The sequence below is a fragment of the Lissotriton helveticus genome, chromosome 2_1, assembly GCF_964261635.1.
Source record: "Lissotriton helveticus chromosome 2_1, aLisHel1.1, whole genome shotgun sequence".
Lineage (NCBI taxonomy): Eukaryota > Metazoa > Chordata > Amphibia > Caudata > Salamandridae > Lissotriton > Lissotriton helveticus.
In genome coordinates this window covers 1,877,796,525-1,877,813,457 of record NC_136059.1, presented here as the reverse complement: position 1 = coordinate 1,877,813,457, position 16,933 = coordinate 1,877,796,525, and positions in this window count along the sequence as shown.

Sequence of the window (16,933 nt, the reverse complement as noted above, 5' to 3'; positions counted from 1 at the left end):
ATCCACTGGAGCACATATATTGAGACCTAGCAAAGGCACATCGGGCTACCAGTCCCTAATATTTTGCCAAGTTTCGTGCAAATCCATTCAGCCGTTCGATTATTATTATTATTATTATTTTTTGCCCCGCGGGGCCCTTTTAAAACCTCCACATCAAACCTAGGGGGTCAGCGAGGATCTACTATGCCCCCTTATAGTTATTTCCCCCTTTGTTTTGACCTCCTCTTGTCTCTCGATCCTACCGAGAGACAAGATGGCGGCCGCTACGGACTTTTTGGAATGTTGACAGACGCCGGAGAACCAATCAGCTTCGCTTCACAAAGCTCCGTTGCGCGTAATGTACGCGTCCTGGGACGCTGCCAGGTCCGCTGTTACAGATATATATCTTTTTTTAAACGTTAATTTCTCAAAATCCACTGGAGCACATATATTGAGACCTACAAAAGGCACATCGGGCTACCAGTCCCTACAATTTTGCCAAGTTTCGTGCAAATCCATTCAGCCGTTCGGGCTAAAAGTGAGGCCAACCGCCCTATGGAAAACTCAATGTTAAAAACACGTTTTGGGACCCCCCTTTTTTCTCGGCCCCCCCTTGACGAACCCCCCCCAAATTTTCAAGGGCTGCTCAGAAACAAAATGTGCCATTTTCCTGAAAATTTCAGCCAATTCCGTCCACAAACGCCAAAGTTATTAGACATAGAATTTTCAAAAATCCCATAGAGAAAAAATCCTAACTATATATACCTACTGGCGACCGCCAGTAGGTAATATATATATACAAATATATATACATATATATATACATATATATTACCTACTGGCGGTCGCCAGTAGGTATATATAGTTAGGATTTTTTCTCTATGGGTTTTTTGAAAATTCTATGTCTAATAACTTTGGCGTTTGTGGACGGAATTGGCTGAAATTTTCAGGAAAATGGCACATTTTGTTTCTGAGCAGCCCTTGAAAATTTGGGGGGGGTTCGTCCAGTGGGGGCCGAGAAAAAAGGGGGGTCCCAAAACGTGTTTTTAACATTGAGTTTTCCATAGGGCGGTTGGCCTCACTTTTAGCCCGAACGGCTGAATGGATTTGCACGAAACTTGGCAAAATTGTAGGGACTGGTAGCCCGATGTGCCTTTTGTAGGTCTCAATATATGTGCTCCAGTGGATTTTGAGAAATTAACGTTTAAAAAAAGATATATATCTGTAACAGCGGACCGGGCAGCGCTCTGGTTCGCGGACTTTTCGCGCAACGGAGCTTTGTGAAGCGAAGCTGATTGGTTCTCCGGCGTCTGTCAACATTCCAAACAGTCCGTAGCGGCCGCCATCTTGTCTCTCGGTAGGATCGAGAGACAAGAGGAGGCCGAAGCGAAGGGGCAAATGACCATAAGGGGGCATAGTACATTGTCGCTCACCCCCTAGGTTTGATGTGGAGGTTTTAAAAGGGCCCCGCGGGGCAAAAAAAAAATAAAATAATAATAATCGAACAGCTGAATGGATTTGCACGAAACTTGGCAAAATTGTAGGGACTGGTAGCCCGATGTGCCTTTGCTAGATCTCAATATATGTGCTCCAGTGGATTTTGAGAAATTAACGTTCAAAAAAAGGTATATATCTGTAACAGCGCACCGCTTCGCGTACTTTTCGCGTTACGGAGCTTTGCGAAGCGAAGCTGATTGGCTCTCCGGTGTCTGTAAACATTCCAAACAGTCCGTAGCGGCCGCCATCTTGTCTCTCGGTAGGATCGAACAGCTGAATGGATTTGCACGAAACTTGGCAAAATTGTAGGGACTGGTAGCCCGATGTGCCTTTGCTAGGTCTCAATATATGTGCTTCAGTGCATTTTGAGAAATTAACGTTCAGAAACAAGATATATATCTGTAACAGCGCTCCGCTTCGCGGAGATAAAATTATATGTGTATTACCTAGCTGTTGCTAACACCAGTTAGCGACGGCTAGTAGAAGATAGCGACCATCTTGGGCCCCACTTTGCATGTGAGTGATATTTATCACTAATGACATGCAAAGTGGGCATGCCAAGATGTTAGCGACTGGAAACAGTCGCTAACATCGCTATCTCCTATTATCAACTTTTGGAAATATTCGAGATAAGGGCGAATATCTCTAAAAGCTACCACCTGCCCTGAGCAGTTCTTAGCCATGTTATCCAATGGGAGGTGGATAACATGGCTAAGAGCATTAGCTCGGTAATGCATGAATATCGCTGAGTTTTCAGCGATATTAATGCATTGCGGTCGTTTTTTATCGTATTTCCGATAAACCTTGATAATAGCAAGCTTTATCTGCGATAATTTCTGACGGTAAAAAAATCGTTGCTAAGCATCGTTAGGGATAAATATCGCTTAACTTTGGTAATATGCCCCAACGTCTGTTAACGTTCGATTCGAAGGAAATCAGGAAGTGTTGAAAAACATTGTCTGCGCCATCTTGTCTTTTTTCAAATGCCACACTTTTGTCGTGCACGGCAGCCATTTTAGATGCCTTGACCAGACCCACTCTGTGCACGCTGTCGATCCTTAGCATGGCTCCCCACCCTCGCAAACATCTCCCCCAGGCAGTGGTCACCCCCGCTCTCTGTCTTATGCATGGGTAATAAACCTCCCCCATCTGCGCTGCTGTTCCCTGAGAATCACACCCTGTGCCCGCCCGACACCTCCCTTTCGCCCTATTCACTACCGCACCCTCTGACACTCCTTTTCCTCTGTGTCCGATTGTCCAGGCTGGTCCTAGGGTATCAGCTAGCCCTGCAGATGTAGTTTATGGCCACAGCTGTAAAGAATCACCCCTCTTCAAAGGAGTTATAGTAGATCAAGGCCCACACTCGATGAGATTCGTCACAGCAGAAGCGTTGCTATTATCTGAAAACCATCCTGTATTGTGATTGGGGAGGGGACCGAGCCTGAAGCGGAAGATTCCAGGGATGACTGTTTGTACATCAAAGTTTTTACAATTATGTGTCACATTAAAAATATATAGCACTCCGACAAAGTAGTAAGATTATAAAACTTTAATAATTTATAAATATATACAAGAAAACAAAAATAGTAATAACATATAAACATTTTTAGGGAAAAACAACGAAGTAGCGGTCGGCTGTGCGAATAGTCCCAACGCAGCACAACGTCCAGATTTCCGGCGTGGGGCGTCGCGGGGGGTGGGTCATCAGTAGCAAACTGTTGTGCGAATAGTTCCAAGGCAGCAGAACGCGCCGAAATCTAGATGACACGAAAGTGATGTCTAGTAAGTTGCCACCCAGCAAATAACGGCATGGGGCGTCGCGGGGGGTGGGTCATCAGTAGCAAACTGTTGCGCGAATAGTTCCAAGGCAGCAGAACGATGGCACCAAGGTGATGTCCAGTAAGTTGCCGCACTGGTTTTGGTATCCTACAATGCTGCTCCGAATAACGGCGTGGAGCGCCCCGGGGGAGGCGGCGTGAACGGGCCTCTCCAGGTGGAGTGTCATCTGTTGTAGTGGGGCGCCCCTTTACCGTTTCAGTTGCCATTCCGTCCGTTTTTGGTCCACTGTGTCAAAAGCCGCAATTCAGCTGAGTTGCGCCCACTCTTGCGGTGCAGCGATAGGCGGCTGTCACAGGACTCTCAAAATGGCGGCAGGCTGTTTCCTTTTTGGGCCTGGTCCACTGAAATGGCCCTGGGACACCTTGGAAATCGGACGCTTGTCTGCTAGGTCTTGGACCTCATTCTCGAAAGCGTCCCCTCCGCCTTGAGAATTCATCAAAAGTTTTGGGGGCTCCGACTCCTGCAGGCTTCTGGTGGGGAGCGGCTGCCATGATTGCTCGCGGAATGACCACGACTGAGCTACGAGATGGTGGTGCTTTCATGCTGACGCCAGCTTCAGTCTGAAACATCCAGAAACAAGGTGGGGCTTTCATCGTTTGGGGAAAAAAAAAAGTTTTCATCCTATGAAAAGTGTTGTTTTTAGGTCACATGATCAAGCCTTCCATCATTAGGAAACCAAAAGTAAAATGAACCAATGAAAAGTTTTATAAACAAGTCACATGACCTGTTATGCGGCATAGGGTGTAAAATTAGGAGAAAATACGTTGGCACGTGAGGCGGCGTCAGTAGCGGACCGATGTGCGAATAGGCCGAAGGCAACACAACGCGCCAAGATCTGGATGGCACCGAGGTGGTGTCCAGCAAGTTGCAGCACTGGTGTGGCCATCCTACAATGCTGAAAGTCGGCGTGGGGCGCCCCGTTGGCCTGTGAGTTTGCGTCAGTAGCGGACCGATGTGCGAATAGGCCGAAGGCAGCACAACGCGCCAAGATCCGGATGGCACCGAGGTGGTGTCTAGTAAGTTGCCGCACTGGTGTGGCCATCCAACAATGCTGAAAGTCGGCGTGGGGCGCCCCGTTGGCCTGTGAGTTTGCGTCAGTAGCGGACCGATGTGCGAATAGGCCGAAGGCAGCACAACGCGCCAAGATCCGGATGGCACAGAGGTGGTGTCTAGTAAGTTGCCGCACTGGTGTGGCCATCCTACAATGCTGAAAGTCGGCGTGGGGCGCCCCGTTGGCCTGTGAGTTTGCGTCAGTAGCGGACCGATGTGCGAATAGGTCGAAGGCAGCACAACGCGCCAAGATCCGGATGGCACCGAGGTGGTGTCTAGTAAGTTGTCGCACTTCTGTGGCCATCCTACAATGTTGAAAGTCGGCGTGGGGCGCCCCGTTGGCCTGTGAGTTTGCGTCAGTAGCGGACCGATGTGCGAATGGGGCCAAAGGCAGCGCAACAATATTTTCTGATTTGAAGACACCACAAGGCGCTGAGATGCCAAGATCCGGATGGCACCGAGGTGGTGTCTAGCAAGTTGTGGCACTGGTGTGGCCATCGTACAATGGTAAAAGTCGGCGTGGGGCGCCCTGTTGGCCTGTGAGATGGTGTCAGTAGCGGACTGATGTGTGAATGGGGCCAAAGGCAGCGCAACAATATTTTCTACTATATTTTCGGAGTAGAAGACACCACAAGGCGCTGAGATGCCAAGATCCGGATGGCACCGAGGTGATGTGTAAGTTGCGGACGGATGTGCGAATGGGGCCAAAGGCAGCTCAACAATATTTTCTGAAGAGAATACACCACAAGGCGCTGAGATGCCAAGATCCGGATGGCACCGAGGTGATGTCTAAGTTGCGGACCGATGTGCGAATGGGGCCAAAGGTAGCGTAACAAGATTTTCTGTATGGAAGATACCACTAGGCGTTGAGATGCCAAGATTCGGATGGCACCGAGGTGATGTCTAGGAAGTTGTGCCACTGGTGTGGCCATCGTACAATGGTAAAAGTCGGCGTGGGGCGCCCTATTGGCCTGTGAGATGGTGTCAGTAGCGGACTGATGTGCGAATGGGGCCAAAGGCAGCGCAACAATATTTTCTGACTGACACCACAAGGCGCTGAGATGCCAAGATCCGGATGGCATCGAGGTGATGTCTAAGTTGCGGACTGATGTGCGAATGGGGCCAAAGGCAGCGTAACAATATTTTCTGTATGGAAGATACCACTAGGCGTTGAGATGCCAAGATTCGGATGGCACCGAGGTGATGTCTAGCAAGTTGGTGTGGTCATCCTACAATGCTGAAACTCGGCGTGGGTCACCCCATTAGCCTGTGAGATGGCGTCAGTAGCGGACCGATGTGCGAATAGGCCGAAGGCAGCACAACGCGCCAAGATCCGGATGTCACCGTGGTGGTTTCATAGTTGAGAGGCACTTCATCTGCAGTGGGGCGCCGAGATCCGGATGGCACCGAGGTGATGTCTAGCAAGTTGCTGTACTTGTGTGGTCATCCTACAATGCTGAAACTCGGCGTGGGTCGCCCCATTAGCCTGTGAGATAGCTGTTCTTTGGATTTGGGCCTGGTCCACTAAAATGGCCCTGGGACACCTAAGAACTCGAACGCTCGATTTTTTTTTCCTTTCCTGTACATGCAAAAAAAGGTAAATGCCCGGTATGTTACACGCTTCATCTGCCACGATGAACTCTCCAGAGGAACCGAAAAAATATATAGTTGTGGTAACTATACCATGCATCGTCATATGGAGAGGTGGCACCAATTAATTATAGTGCTGCATAAAAGAGAGATTTGGAGGAGAACCCCTGACCTGCTAGTACATTCATCAAAGAAGTGGCACTGAGAGCTTCAGAGGCAAGGGAAACGGTCCCAAATATTTAGAAGAACTTTGGAAAGATTAAAATGACATGTTTAGATTGTGGTAAATTAATTTCATGTGGGCAGATGAGTGTTACTCTAATAAATACAGCATATGAACATCATCATAGTCGATGGTTGGTAGAGACATTTTGACTATATCCTGGACCTGCCCGTCCTCGCCCAAAATGGCGCCGGAATAAATGGGACTCGTAACTCCTTGTTGTGTACTGGTTGCAGAACCTTGAAATCACGAGATACGTATGCAGTTTTGAAGCACATGGCGGGCGGGGACGAGAATTTATTGAATATTTCGACATCCCTATTGATATTAAGTTCTGATGTGTTATTGATTACTGTACTGTTGAAAATTCGAATTAACGTCACCCATGGTACTTGCCCGCAAATGTATATCTAGATAATTTTATTGTAACTGGCCCTGTCGTATTTTAATTATAAAATGTACGTCCACCGATTCCGTAACTGTTAGACACCTTAGTTTTTGCAACCTAATGGCCCGCCCGTTACGTTCCTCTACAGTGTAAATGTCTATTCATCATATACGATTACAGTTTGCTCCGTGGCAGGCCCACGTGGTTATAGGCTCGTATTTGTATAATGAAATTTTCACAATAAAGGTTTTTAAAAGAAAACATGGTAGTAGTGTATACATTGGTAAAGTTTTTAATAATAGTCACTGTTTTAGAATCATTAAAAGGCAAGTGAAATAAAGCAGACCAATTACATGAAGGGTAAAAGGTATAATACGAAGGAACGCAGTAAAGATAAATGGTCAAGGGCTGTTGTGTTTTCTATTCCTGCAACATAAAGTGATCGATAAGAATCTCATATTCAGGCGTATCGGCGAGTAAGACAGCAGGTCGACCCTCTTTTGCTCAACGGTTCCGTCATGGGACGAAGAAACGCTCTTTTTCTCGAAAAAAGAATATATTTTACTTGCAGGACAGTTGTAAAATTTCCGGGAAAGTACATTAGCCTGGAACATTATAACATATATTTAAGAGAAAATAATGTTCAGAAGTAATTAAAAGCGTAATTTTTAGGTGATATGACCAAGGCTTTCATCATTAGAATAAGAAAAGTAAAATGAACCAATGAAAAGTTTTATTAACAAGTCACATGACTTGTTATGCTTACGTTACGCGCTGCGCGCCCCGGATGACTTCCGGATGCGCTAACGCGGCGCGTCATATGACGCATTACGCGACAACGCAGGTCCAGAATATAGTCAAAATGTCTCCACCAACCAGCGGTCGAAACACAACCCCTTTCAGCAGGCTAAATAGTTCTGTTAAATGACAACAGAAAGGACAGGCAACAAGAACCATCAGTCAAAGAGGGGAGGGCTAGTTCTTCTCTACCGGGTTACATTGGGGCGCTACCGGAACTGATCGAATTGGTAGTCTACAGTGTTTCTGGATGTTTCAGACCGAAGCTGGGGTTAGCATGAGAGCAGCACCATTTCGTAGCTCCGTTGTGGCCATTCCGCAACCAATCATGGCAGCCGCTCTTTATCGTTATTTTGGGCGGGGTGGGTGGCGGAGCCGAGCTGTTTTGCAGCCATCATTGTGTGGAGTTCAGTTCATCTCACTAGTTTTGTATTTGTCATGAGGGGTTGTTCCTAATGTTTCTATTTTAGCGAGGTCAAAAAGAGATCCCATTAGTGGCCTACTGATTTTGCTCGATTCCTTTTCTTTTTTTTACACGATTTTTCGTTATCTGCAAAGACTAAACAGAGTATTGCGACTCTGTGTTTGTTTGTAAATAGAGAATGAACCAAAGAGAACTAATTCTAAAACAGTAAATACTTGGATAACAATCAATCAAATGGAGAGAGAAGCAGGCACGACGGATTACAACGGGGGCAAAGGCCTGCGTTAACTACCTTTCACTATCTGCAAAGAGAGAGTACTCCTAATAGAAATGAGGGGGGGGGGGGCACCATTCAAAGCAGATCAGTGTGCATAAACACGAAAATGTTTTCACTTACCACGTACTTGACATTCGACAGCTTATGATATTTGCTATTAAAAAACCATTGAAATTCACTGAAAAAACCATAGGTTATAGACCATATATAGTTAGGAATTAGCATTTACAAAACCTTGAAAATTCACTGAAAAAACCATAGGTTATAGACCATATATAGTTAGGAATTAGCATTTAAAAAACCTTATTTTACTCACACAAAACCATTGAAATTCCATATATAGTTAGTTGCACTAACTATATATTGCGCACCCGCAATCCACTGCTGATCATGTCACATATTACATCATTCATGACATGGTCAGTGACATCACTGATGACATCACTGATGACATCTCAAATGACATCACTGATGACATCACTGATGACATCTCATTTGACATCATTCTTGTGCTAATACGATAAACCTCTTCAGACTCTAATATAACCTTAGATACACTCAGTGTATACAGACACTCACACACTGCCACTCATCCATGGAGTTACTCACACACCCAGTCAGTCATGCAAAGAAACAATCTCACCTCCATTTCTTCAACTATACAGTTAAACACACCTTACTTATTGAAACATATACTAACACATATTTACTCTCTTATACAATCCCTGATACAAGTTCACAATGATCGATACAACCACTCACTCATTCAGTGGCTCTCATGCACAGTTATTTATATATGCCAACTCTCACATGTACTGTGTTTTACATATGTACTTACTATGACATGTAGCATTGAGATATCCATTCACTCATCAATACACTCATGCACACAGTCAACTGCCCATGTAGCTGTTTCCACATGCACTCTTGAACTCATACACGTAGTGAATAAACTGCTCACACATCTATGCATAGAGTCACACACCTTCCAGCCACCCCCACACAAACTCAATCTCCCATAGAAATACTTGGGCAACCAATTAATAACACATATAGCCTCTCGTATAGCTAATGATCAACACATGCAGCAGTTTACAGAACAACAGACATAATGATGCACAAATTAAGACAGTTTAGTTACTAACCCATGCATTCAGTGAGACACATTTAATCACTCACTCATACAGTCAGTCACGCACCTACTAAATCCTTCATCCAGACACTTATACATCCACTCATTCTTCAATATGTAAGACATATTTTAACTTTACAGAAACATACAGTCACTGGATGTTGTCATCAGTGATGTCATCAGTGATGTCATTTGAGATGTCATCAGTGATGTCATCAGTGATGTCACTGACCATGTCATGAATGATGTAATATGTGACATGATCAGCAGTGGATTGCGGGTGCGCAATATATAGTTAGTGCAACTAACTATATATGGAATTTCAATGGTTTTGTGTGAGTAAAATAAGGTTTTTTAAATGCTAATTCCTAACTATATATGGTCTATAACCTATGGTTTTTTCAGTGAATTTTCAAGGTTTTGTAAATGCTAATTCCTAACTATATATGGTCTATAACCTATGGTTTTTTCAGTGAATTATACATATATATACATATATATATACACATATATATATATATATACATATATATATATATATATATATATATATATATATATATATATATATATATATACACATACATATATATATTACCTACTGGCGGTCGCCAGTAGGTATATATAGTTAGGATTTTTTTCCTATGGGATTTTTGAAAATTCTATGTCGAATAACTTTGGCGTTTGTGGACGGAATTGGCTGAAATTTTCAGGAAAATGTCACATTTTGTTTCTGAGCAGCCCCTGAAAATTTGGGGGGTTTCGTCAAGGGGGGGCCGAGAAAAAAGGGGGGTCCCAAAACGCGTTTTTCCCATGCAATTTTCCATAGGGCGGTTGGACTCACTTTTAGCTCGAACGGCTGAATGGATTTCCACGAAAATTGGCAAAATTGTAGATATTGTTTGCCCAATGTGCCTTTGCTAGGTCTCAATATATGTGCTCCAGTGGATTTTGATAAATTAACGTTCAAAAAAATATATATATCTGTAACAGCGCTCCAGTTAGCGCCCCGGTTCGCGTACCGGACGCGTAACGGAACTTCGCGAAGCGAAGCTGATTGGCTCTCCGGTGTCTGTCAACATTCTACACAGTCCGGAGCGGCCGCCATCTTGTCTCTCGGTAGGATCGAGAGACAAGAGGAGGCCAAAACAAAGGGGGAAATGACCATAAGGGGGCATAGTAGATCCTCCCTGACCCCCTAGGTTTGATGTGGAGGCTTTAAAAGGGCCCCGCGGGAGTCAAAAAAAAAAAAAAAGAATGATAGACTTTTCAAATATTGTATGTTTATTGATTGTTCGTTTTTTTTTTTTTTTTTTTGTGATTGTTTTTCAAAATTTAATAGAACGTCTAACATTTGACTGTCCGAAATGTCGTCATTTTCAGTGAACATAACTTCCAACATTTGAGTGTCCGAAATGTCCTTATTTTGAGTGAACATAACTTGCAACATTTGAGTGTCTGAAATGTCCTCATTTTGAAGGAGGAAATCTACAGATTGTACACATTGTAGTAGTTCATGGTCCTGTGATTCATCCATGAATTCAATGTCATTTGGTTCAATGTTTTCTTGATTGGTCTCTTCAAGGACAATTTCAAATGACACTTTTTGTTCTCCTTCCATTTTGCCTGAAATTTGCATAAAAATATATATATCAGTAGAGATAGGGCACTGTTGGGATTAATTTAACAGTGAATTTATCTTTGGGCAGTGTATGGTATCAGACTGGTAGTAGAGATATAAAAATGTGTATGTGATGAAACCTTAGTAAATTCATAATTATACAAGACAAGCCTAAATCCATCCATAACTATAACAGAAAAGCCTATCTAAATCTATAACTATTACAGAGGGTTAGTAAATAACTATCAGAAAAAGTTTTCCATATTAACTTAAAGTGCACAATATACTTTAGTTTTCAAAATAACATCTTACCTTTTAAAAACAAGTTTAAGTTGTCAGTGAAAATGCTCTTGCAATGTACTTCAGGAAGTAGTAGTCAAAATGGCTGTGTTTCTCTCTCTTTCTTTATATATATTCAGGTACATAACCAATCAAATGTCAGGTAAAAAGTAGAAAATGAAAGTAACATTTTAATTGGTTGTCAATTCAAACACTTCAGATGTGTTTTGTGAAGTAATTTACCTCAGGGTATTTAGAGAGGTCTACAGGCTAAATGGCTAAATGGAATTCCAATCAAATTTGTGAAAATGGTAGGGATTGGTATGTAGTATGAGCTAATCTATATTTGGTGAAAGTGTCTCCAGTGATTTTTCTGTGAATTACTTTCCCACCTTTTTTCAGCGAGCGCTTCCCGGTGCGCGCCCCGGTACGCGAACCGGCAGCGTTACAGGAGTCCTCCATTTTGTGTTTCGGTAGAATTGAGATACAAGATGGAGGGCAAATAATGTTCAGAATGGGTAGAAGGGGGCACGGTAGATGTATCCTGACCCCCTAGGTTTTCTGAGGGTGGCTGAGGAGGCCCATATGTGCGGAAAAAAAAAAAACATTTTAAAATTTTCGCGCGGTTAGCGTCCGGTGCGCGTACCGGGTAGCGCTCCGGAAAGCGTAAATTGTGAAAATTAGTTTTAAAAAAAGTTACATTTAAAATGTGTTTATAGTGATCATAGTTAGGGTAGCTCTGAGAAGAGCTTTTGGGTCTGTGGTAGATTTAGGTACTTATAAGTAGGTACCAATACATAGTCTTAAATTCAGGATGAAAACTCTGTTCCCCTCATCTGAGAAGTGAACTCCATCTTCTCTGTAGATATCTTGCATGTAGTAACACAAGTTATTGTTGTAGATGGAGCCCATTCCATGGTCTCTCATGTAAGCTGAAACAGACTTATTTACATGCTTCCTCGATTTCTCAATTTGTGGACAAAATTCGTTTGACCACCTCCATTTCTGTCTTTGGCATATATTTGAATATACCAAGGCAGTTTGAGGAAATAGTGCCATCAATTGCTCAAAGGTGTCCTTTAAAAGCATTTCCAGACCTACCCCAGTCAAAGTGCCCAAGTCATTTCCTCCACAGTGCACAATTAACAGGTCAGGTTTTGGCAAATGCAAAAAGGTTTTCACCAATGGTATCAATTGGTGACATCTTAATCCTCTGTGGCCAATCCAGTTGATTTCCACATTTTGTAAATTGAGGTTGTGTAAATTTCTGTTATCAGCATACCTTTGAGCCCAATGGATGTAACTATGTCCAACAATCCAGACAGAAAACATAGTGAGAGGAGGTTCTGCTGCAGTCAGATGAAGTGTGGTAATGAAATGGCAGTTGAAACAGTAGGAGTATGTAATGAAAAAACTGTGGATTTTCTGTGCTAATGAATCAGTAGCAGTGATTGGTGGATTTTGATTGCTGGAAACAGAAAGTTAGGGTGCATGGATGAGTTCTTTGAAAGATGTAATTTGAATGGTCAAGAAAAAATCATTTTATGAAAGATTGCACTGGATACGCAGGTGTACTGAGAGTTCAGAGTTCAATTGAAACATTGTTGTATGAACTTGTAAACATGAGAGGTCTTTCAGGAGGTGGTTGCTATGGAAAAAAGGCAGAAAGGGCAGCGGGGGGAGGGTGTTGATTTGAAAAAAGTGAGGGAAGAGTTTTGATTGGGTGACATGAGAGATATGTGTGATGAATTACAGCATTTCTGTGCCATTGTTGGTTGCAGCCTCTGGAGTGCATACCCTTTGCTCTGCTACAGAAAAATTGGTGTGTGTCTGAGACTGTTTTGAAACTCAAAAAGTATTTGCTAAGGTGAGAAAAGATTCATTTAATTTAGATAGAGAATAGTATGCTTTAGGGATAAATTTATGAAGAAAGTTGTGTATTTAAAATGTTGCTTTGTGTCAAGTGTTTTACAAATAGATTTAGTTTCTTTGAGTTTCATAGCCATGTTAAAAGTGACGCAAAAGTGGTGGAAGGGCCTTAAAAATACGCTTTCATGTGTGTTAGGACATTTTAAGTCACTCCCCCATGAATGTGGGTAAATAAGTGATTTACTTGATGTGTTTAAAAACGTTTTTTGAAATCAATTAGGTTTCTTGATATGTACTGCTAGAGTTTCATAGGCTGCTTGAGGCATATTTACAAGGCCTTTGAGTCACTTTGATGTTATTTTCCACATTTTAATTTAAGACATTTCCCCGTGGTGCAAAGTCCTTGTAAATACGCCCCCATGTGTGCTTGGCAAATTTAGACTTTGTTTCTTTGAGTTACATAGCCATGTTAAAAGTGACGCAAAATGGTGCAAGGGCCTTAAAAATACGCTTTCATGTGTGTTAGGGCATTTTAAGTCACTTCCCCATGAATGTGGGTGAATAAATAGTTTACTTCATGTGTTTAAAAACGTTTCTTGAAGTCAATTAGGTTTCTTGAAATGTACTGTTAGAGTTTCATAGGCTGCTTGGGGCATATTTACAAGGCCTTTGAGTCACTTTGACGTTATCTTCCCCATTTTAATTTAAGTCATTTTCCCGTGGTGCAAGGTCCTTGTAAATACGCCCCCATGTGTGCTTGGCAAACTTAGACTTTGTTTCTTTGGGTTACATAGCCATGTTAAAAGGGACGCAAAAATGGTGCAAGGGCCTTAAAAATACGCTTTCATGTGTGTTAGGGCATTTTAAGTCACTTCCCCATGAATGTGGGTGAATAAATAGTTTACTTCATATGTTTAAAAACGTTTCTTGAAGTCAATTAGGTTTCTTGAAATGTACTGCTAGAGTTTCATAGGCTGCTTGGGCATATTTACAAGGCCTTTGAGTCACTTTGACGTTATTTTCCCCATTTTAATTTAAGTCATTTCCCCGTGGCACAAGGTCCTTGTAAATACGCCTCCATGTGTGCTTGGCAAATTTAAGTACTGACAGGGTGTGCTTCTACATAGGACCTGTGTTGTGTTTTCAAATTATGACCAGAAAATCGTTTTAAAAAAAAAATAAATGCCTTATTGTGAGTAATGTACATTGCTCTGTTGCATACAGTCCTCTTCTTCTGCGTACTCTTGGATATGCTAGACTACATCTGCACAATGAGATACCTAAGCTGAGGAAACACAGGTGATGTGATTGTGATTGAGCATAAATATTTGCATGTTTTTCAATTACATCACCTGTGTTTTCTAACATTACGAATCACATTGTGCAGATGAGGTTTAGGTCTGTCCAGGGAGACAGAGGAGGTCTGGCCTTTGTTCAAGAGTGCAGTGGATATGTCTCACTTCATTGGTAGGCCTGCACATGTATTATCTCCTCTGTACTCTTCAACAAGCCTAAATTTCATCTGCAACCCTGAGTAGGCCTCACCTCAAACAAACCTCTGGATAGGCCACACCTTATCGTCATCCTGAATCAATCATTTAAAATGTTAGGGGCAAATTTAAGATGGCCGTGCGCCTCTTTTGCGCCGCTGTTGCGTCACTTTTGTGACGCAGCAGTGGTGCAAAAGATGCACCATGTTGCAAGATAGGCCTTACTTCATCTGCAACAAGATACCGTCACTTTAAACTGTATACATTTAGGACTGTGTAGTGGGCATGGAGAAGCTGAATCTTCTGTAAGTGTCAAAATTGTTGCATACAGTGCTCACCTTCTGCGTACTGTTTGATATGCTAGACTACATCTGCACAATGAGATACCTAAGCAAAGGAAACACAAGTGATGTGATTGTGAAATGAGCAAAATAAATTGCACGTTTTTCAATTACATCACCTGTGTTTCCTAACATTACGAATCACATTGTGCAGATCAGGTTTAGGCCTGTCCAGGGAGACAGAGGAGGTCTGGCCTTTGTTAAAGAGTGCAGTGGACATAACTCACTTCATTGGTAGGCATGCACATGTATTATCTCCTCTGTACTCTTCAACAAGCCTAAATTTCATCTGTAACCCTGAGTAGGCCTCACGTCAAACAAACCCCTGGATAGGCCACACCTTATCGGCATCCTGAACCAATCATTTAAAATGTTAGGGGCAGATTTATGATGGCCGTGTACACTTCTTGAAGTCAATTAGGTTTCTTGATATGTACTGCTAGAGTTTCATAGGCTGCTTGGGGCATATTTACAAGGCCTTTGAGTCACTTTGATGTTATTTTCCCCATTTTAATTTAAGTCATTTCCCCGTGGTGCAAGGTCCTTGTAAATACGCACCCATGTGTGCTTGGCAAATTTAACTACTGACAGGGTGTGCTTCTACATAGGAGCTGTGTTGTGTTTTCAAATTATGAGCAGAAAATCGTTTTTTAAAAAAAAGAAATGCTTTATTGTGAGTAATGTACATTGCTCTGTTGCATACAGTCCTCATCTTCTGCGTACTCTTGGATATGCAAGACTACATCTGCACAATGAGATACCTAAGCTGAGGAAACACAGGTGATGTGATTGTGAATTGAGCATAAATATTTGCACGTTTTTCAATTACATCACCTGTGTTTTCTAACATTACGAATCACATTGTGCAGATGAGATTTAGGTCTGTCCAGGGAGACAGAGGAGGTCTGGCCTTTGTTCAAGAGTGCAGTGGACATGACTCACTTCATTGGTAGGCCTGCACATGTGTTATCTCCTCTGTACTCTTCAACAAGCCTAAATTTAATCTGCAACCCTGAGTAGGCCTCACCTCAAACAAACCTCTGGATAGGCCACACCTTATCGTCATCCTGAATCAATCATTTAAAATGTTAGGGGCAAATTTATGATGGCCGTGCGCCTCTTTTGCGCTGCTGTTGCGTCACTTTTGTGACGCAGCAGTGGTGCAAAAGATGCACCATGTTGCAAGATAGGCCTCACTTCATCTGCAACAAAATACCGTCACTTTAAACTGTATACATTTAGGACTGTGTAGGGGGCATGGAGAAGCTGAATCTTCTGTAAGTGTCAAAATTGTTGCATACAGTGCTCACCTTCTGCGTACTCTTTGATATGCTAGACTACATCTGCACAATGAGATACCTAAGCAAAGGAAACACAAGTGATGTGATTGTGAAATGAGCAAATAAAATTGCACGTTTTTCAATTACATCATCCTTTGTTTCCTAACATTACGAATCACATTGTGGAGATCAGGTTTAGGCCTGTCCAGGGAGACAGAGGAGGTCTGGCCTTTGTTAAAGAATGCAGTAGACATGACACACTTCATTGGTAGGCATGCACATGTATTATCTCCTCTGTACTCTTCAACAAACATAAATTTCATCTGTAACCCTGAGTAGGCCTCACGTCAAACAAACCCCTGGATAGCCCACACCTTATCGGCATCCTGAACCAATCATTTAAAATGTTAGGGGCAGATTTATGATGGCCGTGTGCCTGTTTTGCGCCGCTGTTGCATCATTTTTGTGACGCAGCGGCGGCGCAAAAGATGCGCTATGTTGAGACATATTTACAACTTGATGCATCTAGGCAGATGTGTCACGGTGTAAAGTCCTGTGCCACATGAAACCTGCGTCAGGTTTCATGTGGGCGTTTTGTTGCAGGGTGGGCATTCATTTGTATGAAAGCCCTGTAAAACTAACACGGTGAAATTTAGAAGATTTCACTGAGTCAGCTTTATGGCATTGCTGAATCAAATGCTTACGCCTGTTTGAAACAGGCATAAGGAGTGATGCACCATGCAATGTGTGGCTTGCCTCCGTGCATTGCAGTAGACATGTCGCGCTTACGACGTGATTCCTGCAATGTGCCGCTTTTGCGGCACAGATGCGTGACGCATCTGTGCTATTTTTGCTC